The sequence below is a fragment of the Euprymna scolopes genome, chromosome 41 (assembly GCF_053919585.1).
Source record: "Euprymna scolopes isolate OS-2025 chromosome 41, ASM5391958v1, whole genome shotgun sequence".
NCBI lineage: Eukaryota > Metazoa > Mollusca > Cephalopoda > Sepiida > Sepiolidae > Euprymna > Euprymna scolopes.
In genome coordinates, this window is record NC_136522.1 from 7,973,135 (window position 1) to 7,989,888 (window position 16,754).

The 16,754-nt window shown below is 33.9% G+C and overlaps 2 protein-coding genes across 2 annotated transcripts in view; one reads left to right on the forward strand and one right to left on the reverse strand.

Moving 5' to 3' along the window:
* LOC145266328 (uncharacterized) overlaps window positions 1–10,692 on the reverse strand; it is a 78,732-nt gene extending 68,040 nt beyond the window's left edge. The window contains exon 1 of the mRNA XM_080121914.1: window positions 10,441–10,692. The gene's annotated coding sequence lies outside the window, so the exon portion shown is untranslated. The remainder of the gene's footprint in view (window positions 1–10,440) is intronic.
* A 1,630-nt stretch (window positions 10,693–12,322) lies between these two features.
* LOC145266329 (soma ferritin-like) overlaps window positions 12,323–16,754 on the forward strand; it is a 42,522-nt gene continuing 38,090 nt past the window's right edge. The window contains exon 1 of the mRNA XM_080121917.1: window positions 12,323–12,394. The gene's annotated coding sequence lies outside the window, so the exon portion shown is untranslated. The remainder of the gene's footprint in view (window positions 12,395–16,754) is intronic.

A 16,754-nucleotide genomic window follows, 5' to 3' on the forward strand; every position in this document is an offset into this window, starting at 1 on the left:
TTACATCTCCAGATACATAGGTGTTTCTGACACCTATACTCAACTTTGTTTGGTTTTATGTATATTGCTATACAAACACCTAAAACTGTGATTGCCTTGCATAACTTGTGCAGGATTTGGGTTTCAGTTTTGTTTAATTCCACCAAGTTGAAGAACTTATCAAAGTATAGGATTGATTGGATTCGTTCCTCTTGTAGCACCGGTGTTGATCTTATTGGGTTCTTGTGGTTACGAGGGAGCTGAGAAATTTTGGTGTTTGCTAGAGATTCTATAGGGATGGGGAGGCTGGATGGTAAATTATGTGAACTTCTCAAGCCTTTATACTCTTATATATGTAAAAAGTTAATTATCTGGCAGAATATTCTTCATTCAACCTTCTGTTGCGACCTTGCATCTGATCATTAGTTTTAAATTTGTGAATCTGGTTAGGTACTCCTCTGGTCAAACCTAAAACATGAAGGTTTTTGTGTGAATTTTTATAGAATAAGCTTATTTGAATTTTTCTGGTTTTTGTTCTCATATGTGTTTCCTGGAGTTCTTCTGACCATACATTGTCGTATATATATATATATATATATATATATATATATATATATATATATATATATATATATATATATATATAAGAAAAAATGCATTATAAAGTTGACTGCCATTTCTTTTTAGGGGAGAATGTTGGAAATTTTTGTACCGATAATTATGCATCCCCCATTTATACATTTATTATATTTTTATTCTGGTTCTTATATTTGATTTTCTGTATTTCATATCTTTTATGATTCTTAGTTTCGTATATTTTGGGTTCGTATGATTCAAAGAATTTAAGGAAAAAGAGCAATGCTAACTCTTTGATGACGTCACAAGCCCAGCGCGAAATTCGGCCTCTTTTCGATTCCGGCGACGTGGTTTCATTGCCCGGCGCAGATATGGAATTGTGCAGAGCCCTCCTTCAAAGAAGAATACCCGGCAACTGAACACAGACGCAACGAGGCGTACTTCAGAGGACTTATTTACGTAGCTACGGTTTGCACGTATTTGGAAGGGATGTAATTTTTTAAAAGACTTTATATTGAGAAAAGAAAAAGGCACATGCCTGACAGCCATCAATTTGTGAGTACGCTCATAAAATTTATTGCATATGAGAGAGTGATGAGGAACTATTATTTGAATCATAATATTGTGTTCGTTCACTGATGAGACATTTTTAATTGAAGAACCAGCATTTTTTTTCGCATTATATGTTGCTACTTTGGCGTTCTTTGTTTTTGAATTTAATACCCGCAAAGGGAAAAATTTGCAACCAACTTTATCGTAGCTAAAATCTCTTCTTCGTTTTGAAATAAGACCTTTCTATTTTTTCTTTACCCCCCCCCCCCTTTTTATTTCATCCTTTTTTTTTTTTTTTTGCAGGCTAGTTATTTTCGCGTCGAATTTATCTGAAAGAGGATAAATTTCTGACAATATTTCACAAAATAAAAATGAAAAATTGTGGAGTTATAAATTTTAAGCCCCCCCCCACCCTCCACTCCCCCAAATTGTTTGAAGTGTTTTTAAAATGTTCGGAACTTATGACCCCTCTCGCCCCACCCCCCACGTCAACAAACTTGAAAAAAATGCTAATGATTACATGTCTCGTTAACAGCTTTGTGGACAGCTATGTGGCCAAGAAAGTGGGTGCTCATTTTACATTAAGTTTATGTAAGAAATTGATCCCCCAATTTAAAATTAATTCTTTTTTAAATTCTTTCTTTCATATTATCTTTAAAAACCGTTGATTGAAACGTATTAGCAAAACAAGAAAAAAAAAAAAAAAAAAAGAAAGAAAAAATAGATTTTGTTTTCTTTTTAGGAGGTAACCTACGTTGGGTTTGGTGGTAAAAAAAATACCTTTGTTAATGTCGGATGACGCAACTAGAAGATAACTATAAATATTTATATAAAATAACCGAAAAAAGACGAATTTCGAGTGAAATTTTTTTTTAAAATTGAAAAACGAAAGAAAATAATGAAAAAATAGAGGTAGGGGGGAGGCGAACCTGTATGAGAGTGCCCTTAAAATGTGTTTTTCACCTTTTTTTTTTAAAACTTTTTCCGACGATTATCACAAATTACAGACTTAAATATCATATTAGCAGAATAAATATTTGGTGCTTGTACAGTTTAATCAACACATTAAAAAATGAAAATATCGAAAAAAGGTTATATTGTACGTATCCGTTTTAGACTGAAGAACTCCGAAAAAAAAAAAAAAAAAAAATTTGTTACGCTTGCACGAACCTTTCCTAGTCTCACACAAAAACATGCGTTCACATTTCAAGCCATATTACTTGTCATATACATACGCGCACACAAACATACGCGCCCACGTCCACACATGTACATATATTCACGTTCGCGTACATACACTGACATTCACATGTATATATATACACGCTAACGTACACACATGTATTCACACACGCGCACACGTACGCATACAAGGACAACGTCACTTCCCCTTTCAAAGGAAATCCACACATGCGCAAAAGACACACCGGAAACACCTATAAAAGGAAGAGACAAGCTGTTTCCAGCCCTTTTCAAACCTGCCTTCCGAGGTGGTTGGTCGGCGCACCAGCCACTGCCGTTTCGGCACGCGCGTACCTCACACGTACATATATTCACATTCGCGTACATACACTCACATTCACGTGTATATATATACACACACTAACGTACACACATGTACTCACATACATGCGCGCATGGACAACGTCACTTCCCCTTTCAAAGGAAATCCACACATGCGCAAAAGACACATCAGAAGCACCTATAAAAGGAAGAGATAAGCTGTTTACAACCCTCTTTTAGGACCAGCTTTTGAGCTGTACGGTTACGGACTGACAGAGTGCCTTTTCGGCATGCGCGCGTACCTCACACCACTTGCTACTATGTGGGACAAAAAGCTATCAGACCGTACGTACACTTTATACGCTTTCTCTCTCCATGGCCTGGATTGACTTTTTCTCATTCTCACTCTTTCTCTCTCTATCTACTACTTGTGCCAGAGAACACCACCGCGTAGCTGACGGCTAACATTGCGCACAGTTTAACTGATGTCAACCCTCTATCCTTTTCTTTATCTACACGATGGACTGCCATTTCTCGTTCCATTACATTACTCACTTCTCTTCCCACGCACGAACAAACGATAGTGACCCGAACGTGAGATGAACACACATTTCCTTTTTCCTTCTATAATACCAATCCTGCAACAAACGATGGTTACACCAGCGCGGACATGAACATGTGTTATATCTAAAACATTCATTCTTTCAACAGTAAATAAACGTTTATCTTATCCATCAATTGAGTTTTTGTTTCCTTCATTCCATTCGTTTCATTATTTTTCTTTTGTAACGGGATTAGGATTTATATATCCTAGTCCTCAACACGCTAAAACAGAACAAGTCTAATTTGTTTTTTAGAGGTATTCGAGGTCGCTGACAACAAATCTGATAATCAAACCCGCCGTAAATTTGCCGTTTGCATGGTATGAACCCCTAGACCTTGGGACTATTTTGTGCCATTTCACCGCCTTCGGTAGTGTTTTTCTTACATGATACGTTCGCGTGCGAACGGGCGTAGTGGGGTGTCTTTATCATATCACGTAGGAATCTTTCAGCAGTCATTTCAAATAAAGTTTAAAAAAAAAAAAAATCTGGTTTATTTATTTATTTATTTTTTGTCTTACGTAGTTTTAATGCTTTTTAATAGATCTAAAAAAAAGTTTTCACGAGCGGTTTACAAAAACATAACCAAACATTATGGTTTTCGTTCTTTTTTGTGTGTGTGGGGGGGGTATTCCATTAACAGGTGTTTCCTGCAGTCTAATTAATCGTTTTTCCGCCCCCTCCCCCTGTAAACAGAATTTTTGTGAAATGGTAAATGTCGGCGCGTTACTTACGGAAAAACCGTTAATTAAACTGCAGAAGCACCTGTTAATGGAATACCCCCCCCAAAAAAAAAAGTACGTCCAAGGATGGAGTACTGCTGCCACATCTGGGCAGGAGCTGCTAAAAACAGCCTATCCTGCCTTGACAGAGTACAAAATAGACTTCGTAGTTTAGTGGGGTATGCCCTTTTCCCTTCCCTGCAACCTCTCTCCCACAGAAGAGACGTTGTGAGCCTGTCTTTGTTTTATCGCTACTTCCATGGCAGGTGCTCGTCTGAGCTCCAATCCCTCGTCCCCCCCCCCTCGCCAATGTTTCACGAGAAACACTCGTCTGGCTGAAATTACTGTCAACAATTTTCCCCACTCTTTATCTGTGCCTAAATCCAAACGTAGATTCTATGAGCAAAGCTTCTTTCTTAGAACTGCACGCCAGTGGAACTCTCTGTCGCTTGCCTGTTTCCCACCTGACTACAACTTGGACGTCTTCAAGTCCAACATAAACAAACTCCTGACAAACCGCTCCCTTAAGTAAGACACTCTATCAAAACCCCCAATACTAATGATTACTACAATACTATCTCATTGATTACTGTACACGCAATAACCCTTATCCCTGAGTGGCCTTCGGGCCTTGATAAGTTGTGACCTACATGTAAAAAAAAAAAGAAAAAAAAACATAAAAATGTGTTTGGTGCTTATCTTGGGTTTGTATTACTGTACACATAGATTCGAAAAAGTTGTCAAAAAACAAATATATAACAAATAAATGTTATCAAAGGCAAGATAAGTTACTTTTCTACCAAACTGGATATATTTTCGTGTTTTTATTCAATGTAACATGTTTATTCAGTTCGAAAAGCATACAGTGTTTACCGATGTATTCGAAAATTCAAAATGGCGCCCGACTCTCTCTTTAATACGGTAAGCTTGGGAAGGTGTTATAAATAATAAACTAGACAAAATGCTGTTAGAAACTCGCTCAATATATGTTACCGTGACATAAGTTGACATATATTCGGTGTTTTTTTAATAGTATCATCAAGTAGTTTTTTTGTTTTTTTTCACACCCTCTTTAACACCGTAAGTATGGAAAAAGGTGTTATAGATAAAAAACTATACAAAATACTATTAAAAACCCGCCGAATATATGTCAACCCATGTCACGGTAACATATATTGAGCGAGTTTTTAACAGTATTTTATCCGGTTTTTTATTTATAACATCTTTTCCCACACTTACTGTGTTAAAGAGAGAATCAGACGCCATCTTGAATGTTCCAATACATCATCGGTAAACACTATGGTTTTCGAGCCGTAAAACATGTTACATTGGATAAAAACACGAAAAATATATCCAGTTTGGCAGAAAAGTAACTTATCTTGCCTGTGATAACATTTATTTGTTATATATTTCTTTTTGGACAACTTTTTCGAATCTATGTGTACAGTAATACAAACCCAATTATTTATTTGTTCGAAGAAAAAACAAAAAAACTCTCACACAAACAAAAAAAAATTTTTACGCAAACTTTTAGGGCAGAGCGGTAGCTCTAGATATATCTAAGGCTTTTGACAGGGTATGGCATGAGGGTCTCCTCAGGAAGATTAGATCTTACGGTATCACTGGTAGAATACTTAACGTAATTAAATCCTTCTTAGATAAGAGAAAAATCCAGGTTGTCCTCGACGGTCGTACATCTAAACAATATGATATAAATGCGGGAGTGCCCCAAGGATCTATCCTTAGACCTCTGCTGTTCCTGATATTCATAAATGACCTCCCCGACAAGATTGCCTCTGAGATGGGTATATATGCTGATGACACCACACTCTATAGCAGGCACGACAGGAAAACAAACGAACATATATCTAAAGTAATGGCAGAAACACTAGAGGATGACCTCCAATCAGTAATGGAATGGGGACAAAAATGGATGGTAACGTTCAATGCCACCAAGACAAAACTGGTTTCATTCAATAATTACAAGAAACCTTCTCTACCACCTATAGCAATGGCCAACGACTCTTTATCTGAGAGTACGTCTCTCAAGCTCCTTCGCCTAACGTTCACTGGAAACATGAGTTGGAACAATTACATCGAGGGCATTGCCAGGGCCGCTGCAAGGAAGGTGGGCTCTCTCTACCGTGCTAGAAAACTTTTAACACCCGAAAGTATCCTGTACCTCTATAAGGCCACTATTCGCCCATGTATGGAGTATTGCTGTCATATTTGGGCCAGTGCATCGGCTACTAGTCTATCGCTCCTTGACAGGGTTCAAAAGAGAGTCGCAAATCTGATAGGCCCTAAACTGGCATCTAAACTTCAGCCTCTGTCCCATCGTCGAAACGTTGCATCCCTCTGCCTGTTCTACAAGTATTATAATGGTGAATGCTCTGAAGAACTGCAAGCACTTGTGCCCCCACGACGTGAACACCCTCGACAGACCCGACAAGCTGCAAAATCCCACCCCCACACTGTAGAGATCCCTAGATGTAAAAGATCTTTCTACTCCAGTAGTTTCTTCTTCAGAACTGCTAGACTTTGGAATTCTATTCCAGGTCACTGCTTCCCCAACTGTACTGACATGCATAAGTTCAAGTGCAACGTGAACCAACATCTCGCTGCCCTAATCCCTACATAGTACCCCAGTAGATGTTTCCCCTGATAGTAGCCCCCTACACCTAAGTGGCAATGTGCCTTGTTTGGGGTGAAAATGTAATAAAAAAAAAAAAATAAAAAAAAATGTTTTTCCAATTATATTTTGATAAATTTTTAAACCATTATAAACATGTCATTTCATTTTCTGTTTTTAATTAAAAAAATTTTTTTTTAAATGTTCCATGAAAAACTTTCCCGCTCTCATTAATTAAATCGAAACATTTCCAATTAAACAATTACGGACATATGTTGTCTTTCACTTTCTTTATTTACTTTTTTTCATAGTCCTTTCCGGAAGTTTAAATTTTTTGTTATTTATTTCATGCTTCGGCCATAGTTGATATGATATAGCCCCTTAATTGGGACAGCAGGTGCGTGAAAAAAAAATGGCGTCTTCAATTTCGGCAATAAAGTGTAGAAGCACCTTTTTATTTTTTTTTTTCAAAATTAAACAGTTGTAAGTAATAGATAAAAAAAAAAAGACAGGCAGTTGAAAGATATATATATATATATATATATATATATATATATATATATATATACGTTTTATTTTGATTACCGTATCTTTCTATTAAGTTACATTATTGTTTCAGCTACTCGGCCGTTTTTTGGCCGTCTGTAGCTTCCTCAGACTTTTACAGATTTCTTTTAACTGTTTAGTGTATATATATATATATATATATATATATATATATATATATATATATATATATATATATATATATATATATATATATATATAACTAAACAGTTGAAAGAAATAGAATTAAACAGTTTCAAGAGGTTAGTTAATATTGAAAGGGTTAATTTTTTGCCTCGACTCCGGTCACAGAGTATGACGTAACACTTTTGCTTTAAACTCAAAACGAGGCTGGATCTTCGGACCCCATCCGTTCACATTATCCCGAAATCGTGCCGAGAGCAACGGTTTACTGATTGAAATCGATGGTCATGCATGAATTCGGAATACGAAGTACGTGTTCAGTTTAGTAGAACGTTATAATTGAAAACTGATCCCCGACGATAAAAGTTATTAATATTTTTGGTACTGGTCGCGGTAAGAGTTCCCTGCCGAACACCCTCCAAAAACAACGATGTCTCCCGTTTCTCGCGCAGCCGCAAAGGACATGTTTTAGTTGCCATAGTAACAACACTTTTTATCGACATTGTTTTACTGTTTAAAGACAGTACTACACATTTATTAATAATATCTCACTTTTAATCACTTTTATCGACTTTTTAAAACTTTTTTTTTTACTCTTTTTAAATGACAACGTTAATGTTTATGAATATTGAAATAAAACATTATGTTTATGAATATTGAAATAAAACATTACTACTACACATTTATTAATAATATCTTTTTTTTTTTTTTACTGTTTTACTGTTTGTGTCACTTTTATCGACTTTTTCTTTTATGAAACTTATCGGCGGTTCTTGAAATTTACTTACCACAAAACTTGTCGGCGGTTCTTGAAATTTACTTACCACAAAATGATGATAGAATAATAAATTTACTTACGTTTAATCAATGTTATTTTCTTTTTTAAATAGCATTTTCTTTTTAAATGACGACGTTTTTACTGTTTATGAATATTAAAAGAAAAATAATTACTAAACATTTATTAATAAGAAAATGGGTGCTAGTGCACTTATGATCCGCGCTATATTTTAAATCGTATTTCTAAGCTTAAAGTTTAATGTTTTTTTATTCAATTGTAATTGTTTAAGTAGAGAATAGGTACAAAACACCCTCCCCGTGTTAAGAATGGCTTTTTAAATAATAACATTAAACTTTAAGCTTATAAATACGATTTAAAATATAGCGCGGATCATAAGTGCACTGCACTAGTCACCCATTTTCTTATTAATAAATGTTTAGTAATTATTTTTCTTTTAATATTCATAAACAGTAAAAACGTCGTCATTTAAAAAGAAAATGCTATTTAAAAAAGAAAATAACATTGATTAAACGTAAGTAAATTTATTATTCTATCATCATTTTGTGGTAAGTAAATTTCAAGAACCGCCGACAAGTTTTGTGGTAAGTAAATTTCAAGAACCGCCGATAAGTTTCATAAAAGAAAAAGTCGATAAAAGTGACACAAACAGTAAAACAGTAAAAAAAAAAAAAAAAAAAAAGATATTATTAATAAATGTGTAGTAATGTTTTATTTCAATATTCATAAACATAATGTTTTATTTCAATATTCATAAACATTAACGTTGTCATTTAAAAAGAGTAAAAAAAAAAAGTTTTAAAAAGTCGATAAAAGTGATTAAAAGTGAGATATTATTAATAAATGTGTAGTACTGTCTTTAAACAGTAAAACAATGTCGATAAAAAGTGTTGTTACTATGGCAACTAAAACATGTCCTTTGCGGCTGCGCGAGAAACGGGAGACATCGTTGTTTTTGGAGGGTGTTCGGCAGGGAACTCTTACCGCGACCAGTACCATATTTTTTTATCTGAAAGTTAAGCTTGTAATCGATGCGACTAACATGAAAAAAAAGTGTAAATCGTGGAATTTAAAGGGGGGAGGGGCACAATTTCCTAAACGTCAGCCCACAATTTTCGTAATTTTGGGATATATTACTATTTTCGACATAACAATTAAGTACGTAATATTGTTTTCGCTAAAACGACCTATCAAAGAAAAATCGACCGTCGACTCTTAAGCACGTAAAATTCAATATTGTCAATACAGGAAAGACGTTAATCAAGTTCCGCATGTTTTTGTTTGCAATATCACGTCAACTTATATTTAAACTTGCCGGTGGATGCCCTGGAAAAGTCACTTCTGATTAATGTTTACTAGTTTTAAAATATTCTGGAAAACAGCCAAGTTTATTTGCATATTTTAAAACTAATAAAGCGTTAATCAGAAATGACTTTCATCGTCACACATATCAGCTGACGTGACGTGATATTGTAAACAAACACGGAAGGAACTTGATAAACACCAACGACCAAAAAAGTGTGTGGGGTGGGGAGTTAAAATAAAAATTATACTAAAAAAAAAAAACAAAAACAAAGGAAAATCCCTGGCAACGGCGAGCAAATCAAGTAAAAAAAAAACAAAAACAAAAACAAAGAAATGTTTTGTACATTTTGCAGTAAAGATCCTATTTTAAGAACAGACTTAAACACCAGAGTCGTTTTTTAACGAGGGGAAAATCCAGCTCCCCAAAAGGGGCAGTAGAGATAAAATAAAAAGTGATAAAAAAATGTGTGTATAAATGTTCCCATTTACTTGCCTCCCCACGAGGGTAGATCGGTTTTTAATGTGGGGAAAATCCAGCTCCCCAAATACGGTCACACTAGATAGAAACAAAAATTAAAATTGCCTCAATCGAGAAGGATTTATTGTACTTCTTGGGCGTTGAGTTCCATAGCGATCAGCAGAAAAATTAATTGGTAAATGTTTTACTTTAACTACAACAGAAGACCGGCCAATAAAATTTGTTGATGTTCTTTACGTTTTCGAGGTTGCTGACAACGAATCTGATATTCAAACCCGTCGCAAATTTACCGTTTGCATGGTATTAACCCCTGAACCTATTTTGTGCCAACTCACCTCACCGCACCGGCGCACCGCCATCGTTTATGCTATTCTTACACGATGCGTTCGCGGGGACGGGTGGTGTCTGTTGTAGTTAAAGTAAACATCTGCCCATTTTTCTGCTGGTCGCCATGGAACTCAACGCCCAAGGAGTATCGGATTTGTTTTTGATCGAGGTCAGAAAAGATGAAGCGTAGTATCAGAACAGAACTTTTGCTCCTGTCCAAAAGGCCAAGGAATCATGGGCGTATAAATGTTATGTTACCAAAGGCAAAATCTACTTACCTATGGAGAAGTTTTGTTGTTTACTGCAAAAGGTCTCGATGTAATTGCTTTTTTTTTTTTTTTAATTAGTTGATTGAAAAGATAAACGCGAACAAAACATGATTAAAGAAACGAGAATATAAATTGTAAAAACGTGTTTACTAATATAGCAAAACATCGAGGAATAAATAAAATATACGGAAATATTCTTGGAAAACGTGAAAGTTTTTCTAGGAAAAATGATGACGTTAAAACCAGAATTAAAAAAAAAAAGGCCAAAGTAGAAACTAAAACTAAACTTTTAGAAATAAAAAAGCAAAAAAAAAAGTCAAAATGGAAAATTTTACTTAATTAATCGCTTTTATGAAACACACTGTCTGTCTGTCTGTCTGTCTGTCTCCATTTTTTTCAAACTGTATTTACTCTGCGACATAAGGTCGCAAAGGGCGACTTGTGGGCCGTTTTAGTACTTCTACAGTTTATCGGCGAAAATGGAGACGCCATTTGTTTTTCGCGCACCTGTCGTTAAAATCCGAGGGATAAATCAGTATTTTAAACTATGGCCGAAGTTAGAAGTAAATAACAAAAAAATTAAACTAGGTATTAATTACTTCCGAAAAGAACTATGAAAAAAAGTAAATAAAGAAAGTGAAAGAGAACACAAATCCGTCATTGTTTAATTGAAAATGCTCGATTTAATTAATTAAAACGGAGAAGTTTTTCATGATATATATATATATATATATATATATATATATATATATATATATATATATATATATATATATATATATATATATATTAAAAACAGAAAATGAAAATGGCATATTCATAACTGTTTAAACTGGGCGAGCGCCATTTGAAAACATTTATTGTATAAACAAAATTATCAAAATATAATTGTAAAAACATTTATTGAAAAGTTTGCGTAAGAAAATAATTGGTAATCTGGAAGAAAGAGAGAGCCTGTTTCCTCCGTTTGACTATAGGTGGCGTTACTGTCTGTCCACCCAGTTATGGAAGCACAAAATGTATATAATGGCATCCTTGAAATAAAAATAAATGTTTTTGTTATATTTTCATTTTAAACATGTTTTGTTTTTTTGTTGTTTTTTGCAAACATTTTTTTTTTTCAAACATATTTACGTTTTTTCTTTTTGGTTTTGCAAACATATTTAAGTTTTATTTTTCCAAACATTTATGGTTTTTTTTTTTTTTTTTTTTTTTTTTTTTTTTTTGCAAGCATAAACTAAATGTCTTTGCTATATTTTTCTTTTAAACATATTTATGGGCACAACCGTTTTTCCGCGACTATTTTTTTACGTTCTTATAATAAAAAAAAAAATCAACGTTTTTTTCTTTTATTTTTTTTTAATGGACCCCCCCTTTTTTTCTTAATTTTTCTGCACTTATTTTACCTTTTCCGTGAGTATTTGTATATATATATATATATATATATATATATATATATATATATATATATATATATATATATATATATATATATATATATTTGAAAAAGGATATTATAAAACCTGGATCTTACTTGAAACTACTATTAAAAAATAGCGCGGTACAATAAGTGCATAAGAAAACTTCAAAAAGAAAAATATTTCAAAAATATTTAGTTTATGCATGCAAAAAAAAAACAAACGTAAAAACAAAAAAAACGTAAATGTTTGAAAACAAACAAGCAACAAAACGTAAATGTTTTGAAAAATAAAACTTAAATATGTTTGAAAAAACAAAAAAAAAAATGTAAATGTATCTGAAAAAAAAAAAACTTAAATATGTTTGCAAAAAAAAAAAAAGAAAAAAAAAGTTTAAAATTAAAATATAACAAAAACATTTATTTTTATTTCAAGGGTGCCATTATATACATTTGTGCTTCCGTAACTGGGTGGACAGACAGTAACGCCACCTATAGTCAAACGGAGGAAACAGGCTTTCTCTTTCTTCACGATTACCATATAAGGTAATATATAATTTTAATAAATGAAAGCAACATTGGATTTTTATAAAATAGATATTTTTTCTTTCCGAAGAAATAATTTTAATGAAACATTACAGGAACTTTGAAGAATTTAAATGAGACGGAAAAATCATTATGTAGTTTAATTTTTTTTTTTTTTCATGCTTCGGTCATAGTTTAAAATATAGATTTCTCCATCGAATTTTAATGACAGGTGCGCGAAAAAAAATGGCATCTTCATTTTGGACAATAAACTGTAGAAGTACAGCCGTTTTTATGGGTTAAAATTGTTGTTTAAGGGATGAAAATTAAAAAAAAAAAAATAGGACTTGGTTGGTGTAAGTAACATCGACTACTACCAGTATCTTAGAGATGGCGTTTCTTGCACATAGAATTATATTTAGTTAATTTACAATTGTATCTGATCAACTGATCATTTCGCCTGTTGAAGCTGTGATTAGCGTTAACCGTGAGATTGTGGTTTCGAGCCCAAGTTGTTCTTTTTCTTATTTTTTTTTATTACATTCCTGGATTTTTAATGTTATCTCGGCGGGCGTATACGAGTGAAGCCTCCATTGCGAAATACGCACTGACTACAATGTTGTACGCAGCGCGTTGACTGGTGCAGGTCAGGTGCAGTGCACGTGCACGGGTTTAAGGAAATCTCCCATGTCCTTAAACCCGTCGTGCACCTGCACCACTGCAGTGCAGTGCAACTGCACCAGTCACCACGGCCACAGTTTACTTACGTTGTTGTAACTGTTTTTCTCATATAGAAAAACATTGAAATTTTATTTCTTTGAATAAAAAGAAAACTACTCGACGAGAACACGACTGTTTTTAGGCTCACTTAAACCATTTTAAAAAAAAATCACGGTAACATAAGTGCATAAGCACCAAATTTTGTTTTTGTTTTCATTTTTGTTAAATCCGACATAAAAAACAAAAACAAAACGAAAAAGCATTACAAAATAATTTGAAAATCGCAAAGTTCAAGCCAAATTGAAATGTGGGTTTGCATTACTGTACACATAGATTCGAAAAAGTTGTCAAAAAACAAATATATAGCAAATAAATGTTATCAAAGTCAAGATAAGTTACTTTTCTACCTAACTGGATATGTTATTTATGTTTTTATTAAATGTAACATATTTATTCAGCTCGAAAAACATACAGTGTTTACCGATGTATTGGAAAATTCAAAATGGCGCCCGACTCCGTCTTTAACACGGTAAGTTTGGGAAAAGGTGCTATAAATATAAAACTAGACCAAATACTGTTAGAAACTCGCTCAATATATTACCGTGACATAGGTTGACATATAATCGGTGGTTTTTTAATTTTATTTTGTCTAGTTTATTATTTATAACACCTTTTCCCGAACTTACCGTGTTAAAGAGCGGGTGCCATTTTAAATTTTCCAATACATCGGTAAACAATGTATGTTTTTCGAGCTGAATAAACATGTTACATTGAATAAAAACACGAAAAATATATCCAGTGTGGTAGAAAAATAACTTATCTTGCCTTTGATAACATTTATTTGGGGTTTGTTCTATATTTGTTTTTTGACAACTTTTTCGAATCTATGTGTACAGTAATACAAACCCAAAAATGTTTTTGTAAATCGCTCGTGAAAGCTTAACCCTAACCCGACCCCGAAAACCTATAAAAACCCAAATTTTATTGGTTGGTGTTCTGTTGTAGTTAAAGTAAACATTTACCCACGCATTTTATTTATTTATTTATTTTTTACATAGGAGTCACCCGGAGGCCATTCGAGGATAAGGGTTATTGAGTATACGGTAATCAATGGTTTAAAGAATGTTCCCTGCAACGTACAACATTGTAGTCAGTGCGTATTTCGCAATTGGGGGCCTCCGGCCTCACTTGTGTACATCAACCAAAAATAAATATACAGCAAAAATTATCAATAGCAAGATAAGTTACTCTTCTACTTACCTGGATGTGTTTTGTGTTTTAACTCTTTTCAAAACGTTTATTTACTTCGAAATAAAAAAAAAGTCGAGAGGAGAAAAATAAATAAAATGTTGCGTAAAAGTCAAAAAATAGCTTTTACTTCCATTGGGGGGTTCCCCTAAAAAAGCGATTTCGTATTAAACTTTCTTAACTAAAAATAATTAATCGCTCCGTGGCAACAATTCATGCATCTAAAGTTTTCAGATGGGGGATTGTATTATTTGGATTCTTCAGACTGGGTAAATGTGTACTTTAACTACAACAGAACACCGACCAATAAAATTTGTTTTTTTATAGGTTTTCGGGGTCGCTGACAACGAATCTGATATTCAAACCCGTCGCAAATTTACCGTTTGCATGGTATTAACCCTAGAACTCTCGCACTATTTTGTGCCAACTCACCGCAATCGTTTATGCTATTCTTACATGATGCGTTCGCGCATGGACGCGCGTAGTCAGGTGACTTGTCACATCGCGGAAGAATTTTTTAGCAGACATTTGAAATAACAATTTTCTACTTCCACTGGGGGTTCCCCTAAAAAAAAAAACGACTTCATATTAAGCTTTCTCAACTAAAAATAATTAATCGCTCTACACGTGGCAACACTTCATGCATCTAAACTTTTGAGATGGGGAATGGTTGTTTATTTTTAATTTTTTTTTTTTTTTAAATCACCACTTATCAAAGCCTAGAGGCTTCTCGAGGATAAGGGTTAAAGAGTTTACAGTAGTGAAAGGGACAATATAGTAATCGTTAAAAGTGTTTTTGATGCCTATGTAAAAAAAAAAAAATTTTTTTTAAGTGTAAATTTGGTAAATTGGATTACTTAAGGAGAACAACTCATAAAGAACTTTTGGATTTGTATTACTGTACACATAGATTCGAAAAAGTTGTCCAAAAACAAATATATAACAAATAAATGTTATCAAAGGCAAGATAAGTTACTTTTCTGCCTAACTGGATATATTTTTCGTGTTTTTATTCAATGTAACATATTTATTCAGCTCGAAAAACATACAGTGTTTACCGATGTATTGGAAAATTCAAGATGGCGTCTCACACCCTCTTTAACACGGTAAGTTTGGGAAAAGGTGTTATAAATAAAAAAAAAAAACTATACAAAATACTATTAAAAACCCGCCGAATATATGTCAACCTATGTCACGGTAACATATATTGAGCGAGTTTTTAACAGTTTTTAACCGGTTTTTTATTTATTACACCTTTTTCCAAACTTACCGTGTTAAAGAGAGAATCGGCCGCCATCTTGAATTTTCAAATACATCGGTAAACACTGTATGCTTTTCGAGCTGAATAAACATGTTAAATTGAATAAAAACACGAAAATTATATCCAGTTTGGTAGAAAAGTAACTTATCTTGCCTTTGATAACATTTATTTGTTATATATTTGTTTTTTGACAACTTTTTCGAATCTATGTGTACAGTAATACAAACCCAAACTTTTTTTATGTTGGACGTGAAGACGATCATATAATAGTCATGCACACGGAAGAGAGTTCCACAAGTGTCCAGTTCTAAGAAAGAAGCTTTGTTCATGGAATCTATGTTTAGGTTTAGGCACAAATAAAGAGTGGGGGAAATTATTGATAATGTTTTCAGCCAAACGAGTGTTTCTCATGAATGTTTGGCGAGGGGGGGGCATAGATTGGAGCTCAGACGAGCACTTGCCATGAAAATAACGATAAATCAAAGACAGGCTCGCAATGTCTCTTCTGCGAGAAAGAGGTTGCAGGGAAAAGAAAAAAAGCATCTCCCACTAGATTACGAAATCTATTTTGAACTCTGTCAATGCAGGATAAATCTATCTAACAGCTACTGTCCAGATGTGACAACAATACTCCATCCTTGGACATACCTGGCTCTTATATAAGTAGAGAATTGCATCAGCTGGTAGATATCTACTGGATCAATAGAAGGATCCCGTGATTTTTCCAGCTTGTCAAAACATGGAGCCTCTCCAAGACTAGAGCCATTTATTTTAATTGATGCCAGGGGGGAATCAGAATATCGATGATGTAAAGATAAAAACTTAGTTTTAGATGCATTAAAAGGAACCAGCCACATCTTTCCCTATTGTACCACATGCTCAAGATCAAAGGAAAAAGAATCAGAGAGAACGTGGTCATTTACGGCCTTTGATGTGCTGCCATAAATGGTAGTGTCATCAGCAAAAATGTCTACTAATGATCTAAGGATGTGATTTGGAAGATCTTTGATGTAGATCAGGAAGAGAGTTGGACCCAGGATGGACCCCTGAGGGAGTTTAGTATTAATACTATGAGCTTCTGATTTCTGCCCATCAACCACTACTCTTATGAACCTATCAGAGAGAAATGATTTAATAATTGAAAAGACATTT